The sequence below is a fragment of the Ostrea edulis genome, chromosome 2 (assembly GCF_947568905.1).
Source record: "Ostrea edulis chromosome 2, xbOstEdul1.1, whole genome shotgun sequence".
Lineage (NCBI taxonomy): Eukaryota > Metazoa > Mollusca > Bivalvia > Ostreida > Ostreidae > Ostrea > Ostrea edulis.
The window spans coordinates 393,679-407,146 of record NC_079165.1 but is presented as its reverse complement, the minus strand read 5'-3'; the positions used below and the strand labels follow the sequence as shown (position 1 = coordinate 407,146).

The 13,468-nt window shown below is 36.0% G+C and overlaps 1 protein-coding gene across 1 annotated transcript in view; it reads left to right on the top strand.

Annotated features, from left to right (window-relative positions):
- LOC125676396 (B-cell receptor CD22-like) overlaps positions 1-13,468 on the top strand; it is a 154,743-nt gene that overhangs the window by 76,655 nt on the left and 64,620 nt on the right. The gene's annotated exons all lie outside the window — the stretch shown is intronic.

The following is a 13,468-nucleotide window of genomic DNA, read 5'->3' as shown; positions in this document are numbered from 1 at the left end:
CATGGCTCACCTGAACAGTTGGGTTATTGTTATAATCTATAACATTTTAGTCAAGAAACTTTTAATGAGACATCTAGAGCAAAAGTTGTTCAGTTTTGCAAGATGTTTCAAACAACATCATGAAAAAGGCGAACGGGCCTCATGGCTCGCCTGAAGAGTTTGATTAGTGTCATAATCAATAGCTTTTTTCTGGAGAAACTTTTGATAAAACATGTAGACCAAAAGTTGTTCAGGTTTGCAAGATCTTTCAAACGATATCAAGAAAAAGGCCCACGGGCCTTATGACTCGCCTTAACAGTTTGATAAATGTCGCAATCAATAACTTTTTTCTTAAGAAAATTTCCATAGGACATGTAGAACAAAATTTGTTCAGTTTTGCGAGATATATCTAGAATGATATAAAAAAAAAAATAGGCCTCCGGGCGGCATGACTCGCCTGATCAGTCGAATCTGTATCGCAGTAAATAACATTATTAACTTTTTTCTCGAAAAAAAAAAGCTGACCCCTTTAATTAGCTGCCGAGAGGTAGAGAGAGTCTTTAATTTATAACATTTAAATGATCAATATTTGTAAAACATTACCAAAGCTAAATTGTACGTCTAGACAATATATTTGTATCATTATTTATGAACGAAAATGTCAGTCAAATTCTTATCTAATCACATCTAAATTTGGACGGAAGACCCACTCGTTGCTCGCAACGAGATCGAATCTAGTTATTATTAGGGCTTTCCACCTTTCTGTGGAAAGTCCTATTGTTATTGTTCTGTTTATTATTATTTTCCTGCCGTCAAAAAAAATCTTCGTCTTAAGACTTATCGAAAAACTTTATAGTCCATCATATAGTACTTCTTGAGAAACGAATACAGTTCACCCTGCGTAATTGAACTTTGACCCCTTACGGAGTTATTTGACCTTTCGCAGAAATCATTGTTAGCACTTCTACTTTGTAACCGTAAATGATAGGAGGATGAAACCTTTTCTAAAACACAGAGGGTAATTAGTAGAAGCGAAGAATTTCAAATGAAGGGATTCGGTGTCCCCTAAGGGGAGTTAATGCCTCTTTATGTTTTGCGATTTATTCGTAAAACATGTCGAGCTTGAGCACAGTTTGTCGTAGAGACATGGGACCAACTGGAATAGGATCGGTGATCTTTGACCTTGAAAATTAGGTCAAGGTCAAAGGTCAAGGTCATCAGAAAAGAGGAAAAAATAGCACTTTTTATACTCTCTTTCCTGCTTAAGATAGCGTTGAAATATTATATGGATAAGTATTGACTTCTTGATTGGTTTTGATAGTATGCATTACAACTTTGAACTCTGACCCTTCTGTGAATTTCGGAGACTCGCGTCGAAAACCTTGTTATCGCTACTCCTACTTAACGGAAAGTCATAGAGACACGAAACCTTCGCTAATGAATTCACAGTAAAACCGTCTTGCAAAGAAAAAATAATCAAAGGGATACAAAAACCCTTAAGCATAGTTATTGCCCCTGAAAGTCTCCAATATCATTATCTAAGCCTATAACTTTTATATTAATATAGATAGAGACATGGGACCACTTGCATTAAGACCGATGACCTTTGACCTTCAAAATGAGGTCAAGGTCAAAGGTCAAGGTCATCACCAAAATTAATTTTTTTTCATTTTCAAGGTCTTTCAAAGTATTTTTAGCATTGAGAAGCTAACCGAAAGGAACCGAAAACCCCTAAACAAATTATTGCCCCTGAATGTCTTGATTAACATTTTTTAAAGCTTATAGCTTTTACATTAATATAGATAGAGACATGGGATCACTTGCATTAAGACCGATGACCTTTGACCTTCAAAATGAGGTGAAGGTCAAAGGTCAAGGTCATCGTGAAAATTATTAATGAAATTTTCTTGGTCATTTTGAGTTTCGTACATCATCTTAAATATTCTTAAATGTCTTTTTTAAAATCATTGCAGGTGGAAAGCCCTCTAATTGTTCGCGAACAATTAGGATCACTAGTTATTATTCTTATTTTTCTCCGGACTTTTTTGTCCGGGAGTGTTCTCAGAAAGTACAAAAGGGATCAATATGAAACTTTCCAGGATGATAATATAGCGTTTGTAGATGTGTAGAACGATAGTCTTTTTTTTTTGCACGTGCATGTACGCGCGCACACGTGCATTGCAATTTTGGTACAAAATTTACGAAATCGAAATTCACACGGGATCGATATGAAACCTTAGTGGGATGATAGTATATCATTTGTAGATGTGAAAAATGATATTCATTTTGTCTGCACGCGCATACATGCGCATGCACGTGCATCACAAATTTTCATATACTAACTTTGTAATCAGTCTAACTTCTTTGTTGTTCATCGAAATGGTTTGATATTCGTATCATAGGTAGGTATTGAGATCCTTAATTGATCTGCATGGTGACAATTACCAATCTGCACGCGCATGCACGTGCACTTCATTTTGATTGGATAATACTAAAACGTCTGTAACTCTCTTATGAATGAAGCGAATGAGTTGATATTCACAGTATAGGTAGATAATATGAATATCTATATATTGGTGTAATGAAAAATGCCAACGCACACGCTCATGCGCGTGCATCGTCTTTCAAATCGTAATTTTTTAAAGAACGATAACGTTTTTGTTTTTAATCAAATTCTTTTGATTTTTAGGTTCTAGGTGTGTCTTGGTATTCCTTCCAAATTGCTCCTGATTAGAACTACTGTTCAGCACGTGCATGCACGTGTTCTGAATTCTGATTGGACGATTTTAAAATCACTATAACTTCCTTATATTTGATGGGAACGTTATGAAATTCATACTGTGGGTGTATAATACAAATGCCTGTTGAATGACATCAACAAAAGTGCAGGATGATACACGCGTGCGCGTGTATGCACGTGCATTACTTTGTTTCATTTGTTGGTACTGAAATGACCATATTAAACGCACTACGTGTAAATAAAGGCTAAAATAAAATGAATTTTTGCTATAGGTTTACAATGACATCAGTTTTTAATTGGAGGAGGTTTGGGGAACATATGTAACGGTCCCCGTTACAATTAGAACTAGTTATTATTATGTCTCCGAACACAAAGTGTCGGAGACATATTGTTTTTGCTCCGTTTCTTATTATTATGTCTCCGAACACAAAGTGTCGGAGACATATTGTTTTTGCTCCGTTTCTTATTATTCTTATTTTCTTCTTCTTCTTCTTCTTATTATTATTCCTCTTCTTTCCGAGAAATTTGTCCGCTCGATTGTATGAAAGTGGTTCAACAGATCCACTTCAAACTTTGTGAGCTGATAAAGGGTCGCTGGAAGGGGTGCAATCAACTTTTCAAATTTTCAAAATGGCCGCCGTTTCAAGATGGCGGCCAAAAAACGTCAAAAACTCAAGGTTGTCGGATTTCAACCAAATTCTATTTCTAGGGTAATTTAGTGACCCCAAGTCCATTTCCACCATCAAAAAATTTTTTTGAGCCGCCATTTTCAAAATGGTCGCCATATACCGAAATATTTGAAAGTGTTAAAATCTGTACAACATTTGGGTTCTGGGGTAAATTGAGGGTCCACAATTCATTTCTAGCATCAGTATTTCCTTCCAATCATTTTTCAAATGTTTCAAAATGGCCGTCATTGAAGAAAATGGCCGCCAAAAATCAAGTCCGTCGGATTTCAACCAAATTTAGTTTCTAGAGTTCTTTGAGGATCCTGAGTGCATATCTGGCATCAAAAACCATTTCTGACATGGGGAGGTGTTCGGAGACATTTGTGTTGGCATCCCAACACAGTTATAGCTCGTTATTATTCTTTTTCTCCGGTACTTTTTTGTCCGGTAGTGTTCTCAGAAACTACAAAAGGTATCGATATGAAACTTTCCAGGATGATAGTATAGCGTTTGTAGATGTGCATAGTGATAGTTATTTTGTCTGCACGTGCATGCACGCGCGCGCACGTGCACTGCAATTTTGGTATACAAAATGGAAAATCAGAATATTAAAGGGATCGATATGAAACCTAAATAGGATGGTAGTATATCATTTGTAGATATGAAAAATAATAGTTATTTTGTCTGCACGCGCACGCATGCGCGTGCACGTACATTACAAAATTTGTACACTAACTTTGGAATCAGTCTAACTTTTTTGTTGTTAATTGAAATGACTTGATATTCATATCATAGGTAGATATTGAGACTCTTAACTGATTTGCATGGTCAAAATTACCAATTTGCACGCGCATGCACGTGTGCTTCATTTTGATTGGATAATACTAAAACGTTTGTAACTATCTTATTTATGAAACGAATGAGATGATATTCACAGCATACGTAGACAATATGTGTATCAACATATTGGTGTAACAAAAAATACCAACCCACACGCGCATGCGCGTGCAACGTTTTTCAAATGTTCAATTTTTAAAGGACAATAACGTTTTTGTTTTTCATCGAATTCTATTGATATTAGGGATTTAGATGTCTCTTGGTACTCCTTACAAATTCCTGTGGTTAGAATTACTGCTCAGCACGTGCATGCACGAGTGCTGATTTCTGATTGAACGATTTTAAAATCGGTATAACTTCCTTATATTTGGTGGAAACGTTATGAAATTCATACTGTGGGTATATGATACAAATGCCTGTTGAACGACATCAACAAAAATTCGGAATCATAAACGCGTGCGCGTGTATGCACGTGCAACGCTTTCTTTCATTTCTTGGTACTGAAATGACCATATTGAACGTACTACATGTAATTAATGGCTAAAATAAAATGATTTTTTTTCCTATAGATTCACAAGGACATGACTTTCTAATTGGGGGAGGTTTGGGGAACATATGTAACGGTCCCCGTTACAATTAGAACTCGTTCAGTACCTCTTTACATAGCTTTGTTATTTAAGTATGACATGAAGATAAACACGATCCCAATATTTTAACTGTATAACCATTTACTGCACATACCGATAGTTTTTTTGGGGGGGCATCTTAAAATGTACACGAAAACACGGTGGATCCAACCGTTGACTTACGAATAAGATCTATTGACCTATGTATGTGCGTTTCAATATTACATGTAGTTTATGTTGCATATTGATCACTTCTATTTTAACAATCTTTTATAAGTTTGCGGATTTTTATTTTTATTATTTGTTTGGGGGGTGGTATTATTATCCCGCATGTACATGTAAACACGCCGAAAACAGTAATAGCCAGGCTTTGGACAGCGGCGTTATTTCAGACGCACTTTGCTACATGTACAACTTAGGACAGTGAGTAAACATTTTAATCCTATGTTTCACACTTTTATTTGTGTTTTGCTATATAGGGAGTTACGTTTATGATGTGTGTGTGGGGGGGGGGGGGGGGGTGGGGGGGGTGGGGGGGGGGGGACTGTTACAAAAGTAGCCGTACATGTACAGAATAACACATAAACATTTAGTTTAGCCATATGGATATTGTAATGATTCCGGATATTTGAGGTACGACGATGCGGAGTTCTCAATTAGTCACTTTCCACCACGTGATCTAATTTGTGTATAAATACCGAGACTACGCAGTCGTCTGTGTCATTCAGATAGAAGACCCAGCCAAGTGGAGAGGACGAGAGTATGGATACTAATAAAGTATTCATGATAAACAATTCCTCGCCTGTTCTTACAGTTACAGAGTGAATTTGGAAGGTCATCAGAAGTCTGGCCTGCCACGAAGAGGTTGACCTCCAGGGCCGTAAATTACATGGAGGCGGAGGAGGCAGCTGCCTCCTCCAACTTTTGAGCTAAAAAAAAATCAAAATTTAAAGTTCATTAGAATTTATGTTGTTTCCAATAACTAAGAACATGATACCTCCCTTAAAAAGCATTCCAAATCTTTCTTTTAGAATGGGTTAGTCAAGTAACATCTTAGAAGGCCCTAGAATCAAGGATTTTGCACGAAACGTGTTCAGTGTGCACAAAATGTGCTCAGCGTCTGGGGGCCTGGGCGGCCCCCAGACCCCCGCCTAAGTTCCTGCCTCCTCCAAATTGAAGGTTAATTTACGGCCATGTGGAGGTTAACGTGAACTAATCATCGGGGGAATATGTTTCATTTATCTAATTTCATTAGTTTCCTGTCCGGATCATTTATTACAATAATATCTAGATCAGTGTGTATTTCAAAATGCCTTTATTATTATCATTAATTCCGTAATATCTATGAAACGAATTCATTAATTAAAAAATCTTATTCTTATACTGCTACATATAATAGAACCAAACTCCCTCCTCGCATATATTTGGTTTATTAAACCAAATATATGCGAGGAGGGAGTTTGGTTCTATTATATGTGTTTCTATTTATGTGAAAATAACATCCGCTTGATGTTGTTTGCACACTAACCGTAGTGTGCAAACAAAATTAAGCGGATGTTATTTTCACATAAATAGAAACAAGAATTTTATCAATCATGGTGAATTGACACATCTGTAGTTTGGCATCCACCATAAAATTTGCTTATTTTAACACTTTCACATTTCTTCCTGTCATTAGGTTTAGTTCTTATCTTACATAAAATGCATGAGGGAAACCTTTTACCGTTATCAGACACTTCCTCCATGTTACAAACACTCAAACTAAATTAAGTAGGACAGTGGTTTAATAATGTGTTCAGTTCTTCCTTCTATAATGCTTAGTAATATTTTACTTAATTATGTAGGATAATATATCTAAAAAATAAATACATCAACTCTTACTTCAGGAACGAGTGTCATTCATATGTTCACCTCTATTTTAATCAGTATTAATGATATCTTCTTCTTTTTTCCATTCGTCTTTTTTATTTTGTTATGATTTGTGGTTTTAAATATTTGCTGTTGAGACTGAATTTTCAATGATAAATATAATTAAAACAATAAAATATACACTACCGGTATTTTCGTTAACATTCTTTTTACATTATTTTTTTTTTTTTTCATTTTCGAATTATTCATTATCATTATCCCTTTTTATTAACTGCCTTGTATTTTTGCTGATTAGATCAAATGTAATTCTGTTTGTCAATGAATTTCATTTAAAAGCAAAACAAGATCCATATTGCTAGATATATTTTTCGTATTCATATTTGTATGTATTTCTATATATTGATTTCTGACGAATGAATTATGCAATGGACCGGAATAGCTGTGTGTCGAAATATAACGGTACCCGATGACGTATGTCCAAATCGGTTGACACGTAAACAACCGAACAAAAGTTGTAGATCTATACCTCCGAGACTTGTACAAATTGTAGCCTAAAGTCCTTTGTATTGTTATGTGGACGCCTAATTTTTGTCTGGTACTCATATATTGTACTATAACTTTAGAAATAATTAAACAATACGGGATAGGCCAATATATCTTCGCATCTAAGTAGCCTATCGAGTTGGGCACCCCTCGGCCCTCGAAGTCTTTTTATGTACTGCGACAGCGATTTCAACATGCTCATCAGTGCCAAGAAAACTGAATGCACGGAGATGAAACATGTGAAGCCAGATATTTATTAAATTCAACGAATAAAATATGTATAGTATAAAGAAAATGTGTGGAAGTAAAGGCGCGGCGCAGACAATGGGTGGATCTCGATTGTATCTGGAGTGGATTGGAGGACTTAGCTTCGTAATTGTTTGATCAAATAACTAAAACTGTTAACTACTACAAGGTTTTTGTAACTATCCCTAGCATGGTTACATATATATTCAAAGTTCATAAATTGAGCATATAATCTATTTGAAATTTTGGGGGCAAAATCGATTGATATACGTAGCCCGATTCCGACGATGGCGCGGATCCGGTTTTATTTCAATAATATTGTTTGAAATAATCATATTTTATTAACTTTGAATAATTACTGGTTTCGTAAAAAGACAATGGAACAATCCCCAACTATAATATTTAAATATTACGATTTGTACTGAACCTATAGTTTGGAAAATTATTCGGATTTCGTGCATGGAATGTGAAATTCCGGTTATTTTTAGAACATAAAAAGTAAAAATTCACTTATCCCCCAGGCCTCGATCCAAAAAAACTCTTAACTTCTATGAAGTATGTAATATACTAATTTACAATTCATTAATATTTATTGGATCGAGGCCTGGGGGTTATACAAAGTTTTGGTGCATATTGTTGGATATTATCAACTTTTACAAAAATAACACAACTGTTATGGGTTCTACATGTTATAATTTCTATATCCGTGAATTTTCGCGGAAAAAACACACTGGATTTCTAAAGAAGAAGGTCTAAGCTATTTCAAACCATGATGAAATTTTGGAATGAAGAGACTTTATTTTACTCAAAATTACAGGGCCATATTTGGGTATTTGTGGCTCTTGTTCTTTAGAGGGAAAACTTACAAAACAATGTGATTATGGAATAAAATGGTGGGAAGATAATGATATGGACTGATTAAGTTCAAAACAATATTAGGTAGGCCGTACCATTTATGATTCGGATATGGTGAACAGCGAAAAATAATGATTGCCAAAAGAACACGATCAAACAACAAACAAAGTCAATGAAAAGACACAGATCTAGCATTAAAATCAAAATCAACAATCAAATAGGTGAATGGGAGAGAAGTCTAAGGAAAAGGATACAGTATAATTTTTCAAGGTAATACACCTTTCAAGGTCAGACAAATTAAAGCCGCATTCTAGAAACCCCGACATCGCAACACAAAGAGTCATGCGAATCCGAACCTATGTGGATTTAGAATAATGTTTTACCATTTTCAGTGTTTTTATAAATTTCTTTACTGGCATTGTATCTTCTCAGATCCGACACTTTTAGAAAGTAGGGTGTTGTTGGGTTTTTGTGCTTATATATATATATATATATATAGAGAGAGAGAGAGAGAGAGAGAGAGAGAGAGAGAGAGAGAGAGAGAGCTTGCTTTAATATCTACATATAAGGCAGGTGAAATTAGGGCGAAGGTATATTTACATGATTTGTCATGTGTATACTTTATTTTCTAATATAAACTGTGTCAATAATGATATATATAAACTGATGAGTTGTACGAGGGTTGTCCCAAAATTCCGTGGATTGGTCCTATAACTTTTAAAGTATCGATTTAATTTACTGAAAAAAAACTGCTATATATCACCAATTATACCATTGTTGACCAATACCTACAATTACAACTTTGTACTTTAAAAAAAAGTTAATTACTTTGCAATGAGATTGTGCTCGGCGGCGCAACCTGCGACGTCAAAATTTTCCCGCGATGTTTGCGCGTCTGAAAAAACCCTTCGAACATGAAATCCTTCTTTTAATTTACTTCATTTCCTAAAAGCCGAGATACCCAACGTTCACATACTCTATGTATTCTTAAATTATCCGATAGAATGCGGTGAACAGACAATTTGCTGATGCCCATGAACATTTCTTCAGTCTCTCGTGCGGTTCGACATCTATCTTCCCTAATAGTGTCATCCAGTGATTTTAATTTGCCGGGTTTTTTTGTCTATTTCCTTCAACCAGTATCTCTTTCCTGGCGTACTGTGCCAGGGAACAACATACATCCCTGTACAATTATGTCTGTTTTAACTTCTTGTGAGTCTCCGTTGGAGTCAAGCAGAATTCTGTGCAAAATTTTATGACTTCTCGGTGCGCCATTTCGCTGAATATTTGCCCCTCTTAACTGTCACATGATATATCATAATTCGTTTGAATATTACGTCATAATGATAAAAAAATTTCAGGTATATAAATGAATATCTAAACAAAATTCCTCTATAAAAATGTACAATCAGAAATAAAATGAACAATGTTTTTCAGCGATTTTTTCGCTATTTTGCACACTGCGCCGCGATCTGCTTCTCTCTAATGAATAACCAGAATGTTTCCTAGGTTTACAATGTGAATTGAAATTGAATTTTTTACATCTCCTTATTGAAAACTGTTTGCTCTTCAAGTACTACACACAACACTCAATGATGTAATGTACTTGTAAACCACACGCTAACGGTACTACACACAGCACTCAGTAAACAACACTCAGTACTATAAACATCACTCCATGGTTTAACATTACTCAATAAACAACACGTTAACGATATTACACACAACACTCAATGGTTTAATGTACTTGTAAACAACATGCTAACCGTACTACACACAACACTCTGTGGTTTAATGTACTTGTAAACAGCACGCTATCGGTACTACACACAACACTCCATGGTTTAATATACTTGTTAAATAACATTTTACGGGTACTACACACAACACTCAGTAAACAACACACTAACGGTACTACACAAAGCACTCCATGGTTTAATAGAAATGTAAACAACATGCTAACGGTACTACACATAACACTCAATGCTTTAATGTACTTGTAAACAACACGCTAACGGTACTACACACAACGCTCAGTAAACAACACACTAACATTACTACACACAAAGCTCTATTGGTTAATGTACTTGTAAACAACAAGCTAACGGTACTACACACAACACCCCATGGTTTCTTTCAACTATAAACAACACGATATGTGACTATCAAAACAAAGTACGTCGGACACAACTTTACAGAGTCGGTGGTAGCTTATGTAATTAAACAATAACGTTTAACCTGACACAACACGTTCTAAACTAGGCTCAAAGTCACATAACAAGCCGGCACAGCCATGCATTCTTAACACATTGTTCCGCTGCGGTACCTGTAAAGTGCGAAACGACATCGAAACGAAACGAAACGAAATCTACCGAAACGAAACGAAATCTACCGAAACGAAACGAAAACCCACCGAAACGAAACCCACTGAAACGAAACGAAACCTACCGAAACGCAACGAAACAGATTGTATAACCGAACTCTTTTAATTGTAATAATTAAAAATGGTATCTTAGGACCCTGTGAAAGTTACAACATATAAATAAAATTCGCCTCCCCTTTGATGTAGGCTTTCGGCTTGACTGTTACAAAGTTTTAAAAGTTGGAAAGGGGGGAGTAAGGACAAAGTACATACCCGTAGTTGATTAAATGCCATGCACGATTAGTTTCGGATCCATACATTTCAGAACCGAGGGTTACAGTCTCAGAGATCTGGGGAAACACACTATAAGAGGGGTGGGGTCGCCGACGTTGGATCCGCCTTTGGGCATAGATACATTGTTTGAAGAAGCTGGTGTCTGAGAAAATTGAAAGCAGGAAGAGCTCTTAACCTCTTATTTTATCTCTAACTGCTGAGGTGCGAGTACTTTCAATAATGGAAAAACTCTATACATTTGGGTTGTTGCTAAGACGGGGAATTGAAAACGGGACGGACAACGGATTTTTTTTTTAATGCAATAATATTAGGAAGAGGTCGGCATTTTGTAAACTGAAAAGGCTTATGAACATGGGGATTTTAAGCAGAAATCACAAAGAGAACGGGAGGACATATTCAGAATCCACCGTTTGATATACTACATACAAATACACAATATCCACATGTATACATATATTTGTCTTTAGAGCAAAAAATACTGAAACATGTATTTATGCCCAAAATCGGATTCAACGCCGACGACCCCATCGCTCGTTTAGTGTGTTTCCCCAGACCTATGACCTGTGAGACTGTAACCTTCCGTTCTGAAATTTATGGATCCGAAGCTAATTGCACATGGTATTTATGTACTTTGTGCTTACCCCCCCCCCCCCCCTTCCAACTCTTAAAACTTTGTATCAGTTAAGCCGAAAGCCTACATCAAAAGGGAGGCGAATTTTATTTATATGTGTAAACTTTAACAGGGGCCTAAGATACCATTTTCAATTATTATAATTAAAAGAGTTCGATCATACAATCTGTTTCGTTTCGTTTCGGTAGGTTTCGTTTCGTTTCGGTGGGTTTCGTTTCGTTTTGGTAGATTTCGTTTCGTTTCGGTAGATTTCGTTTGGTTTCATTCGATTTCGTTTCGCACTTTACAGGTACCCTGTTCCGCTGGCACATAGTGCAAAGTATAAATGCCACATTCGTGAATTCACAAATCACGTTGTTGGACCATCCCGCTGTGAGACTCTGCTATGGGAGCTAGCTGTCGCCCGTCAAAGCGACATTGTGCCAGCACAGAATTGTTTAATTGCTGAATAAAGCTCAGTGAGGATTACACAAAACATTTAATTAATGGTATCTTTTATGTAATGCACAACTTGTAGTTGAGTACAACAATTTACACACCATACCGATGTGCAAATCAACAAAATGCAACGTTGCGCTCGTACACCTGAACATATCATTAAAATCACTGTGGGACTGACATTTTCCATAAAAAGCACACACCATACCGTTGCACGAATAAATATCCGTTATGTACAGGTGCCGCTTGTACAACTCACACCCGGCGTTTCGCAGATGCAGCCATCAATAACACTATAAAATAAATTTTATTTCTGAAAATACATTTGGATATAAACTGAGAGGCTTAGTGCCTGCATACATCGTAATTTGCAGTTATGCATGCCGATGTGAAGCGTTGCTGTTCATACTCTCATGTGTCCTTAAACATATGAAATTCATTTCTTATAATTCCTTTCTGTTTCAATTCTGCCTGGTATTCCCAGCCGTTAAAAGAGACGTACTATATTTATGAAGATTTTCACAACTACAAATCAGTAATAAGGTAATGGCTATTAGAGTAGGTAAAGATACCAAAGGCAATACCATTGGAGATGTAAATGTAAGTACACACTTACACGGAACCCAAGAATGCTGCATCGCGAAATCGTTGTTTCCACTTCCTAAAATTATCCGTTTCGGACATTTTAAATCTAGCTAGCATATCTATACGTGACAGTTAACATTTTACTTCCAATATGGTATGACCTTTTGATATCGATATACGAAAATACCAATAATCATTGCGTTTAATCGCAAAAGATTGCGTTTAAACGCAAACAACTTTGCCCTCAACCAAAAGCTTTGCAATTAAACGCAATGATTATTGTGTCTAAAGTGTTGCGGTTTATTTTTCAAAGTGTAATTTTTGGAATAATCATTGCGTTTAATCGCAAACTCTTGCGTTTTGTGATTAAACGCAATAAAATAAGGTTTCTCTGTAATGGCATCAACAGGCTTTCCTATTATATAAATGTCGAATTATGTCTTTTGTATAGATAAAATTCGAAATGTTATGTCATTTTCACCGACGTAATATAGTAATCAAATTCTTATATCGGCAATAGTTCGTTCAAAAAGTAGGCGGACATATTGTGACATTTTAAAACATATTGGGCGGACATATAGTGCAGGCGGACATATAGTGACTCTTTGAAAACAAAATGGGCGGACATATTGTGCAGGCGGACATATAGCGAAGGCTTTCATGTTGTGCAAGCGGACATATAAAGACTCAACAACATGCCATGTAAACTTAAGTTGGAGCATTTGTGCAAACATCGTTTTTGATACCCTCAATCAAATAAACAAACCGACTAGCAATTCATAACTATCGTAAAAA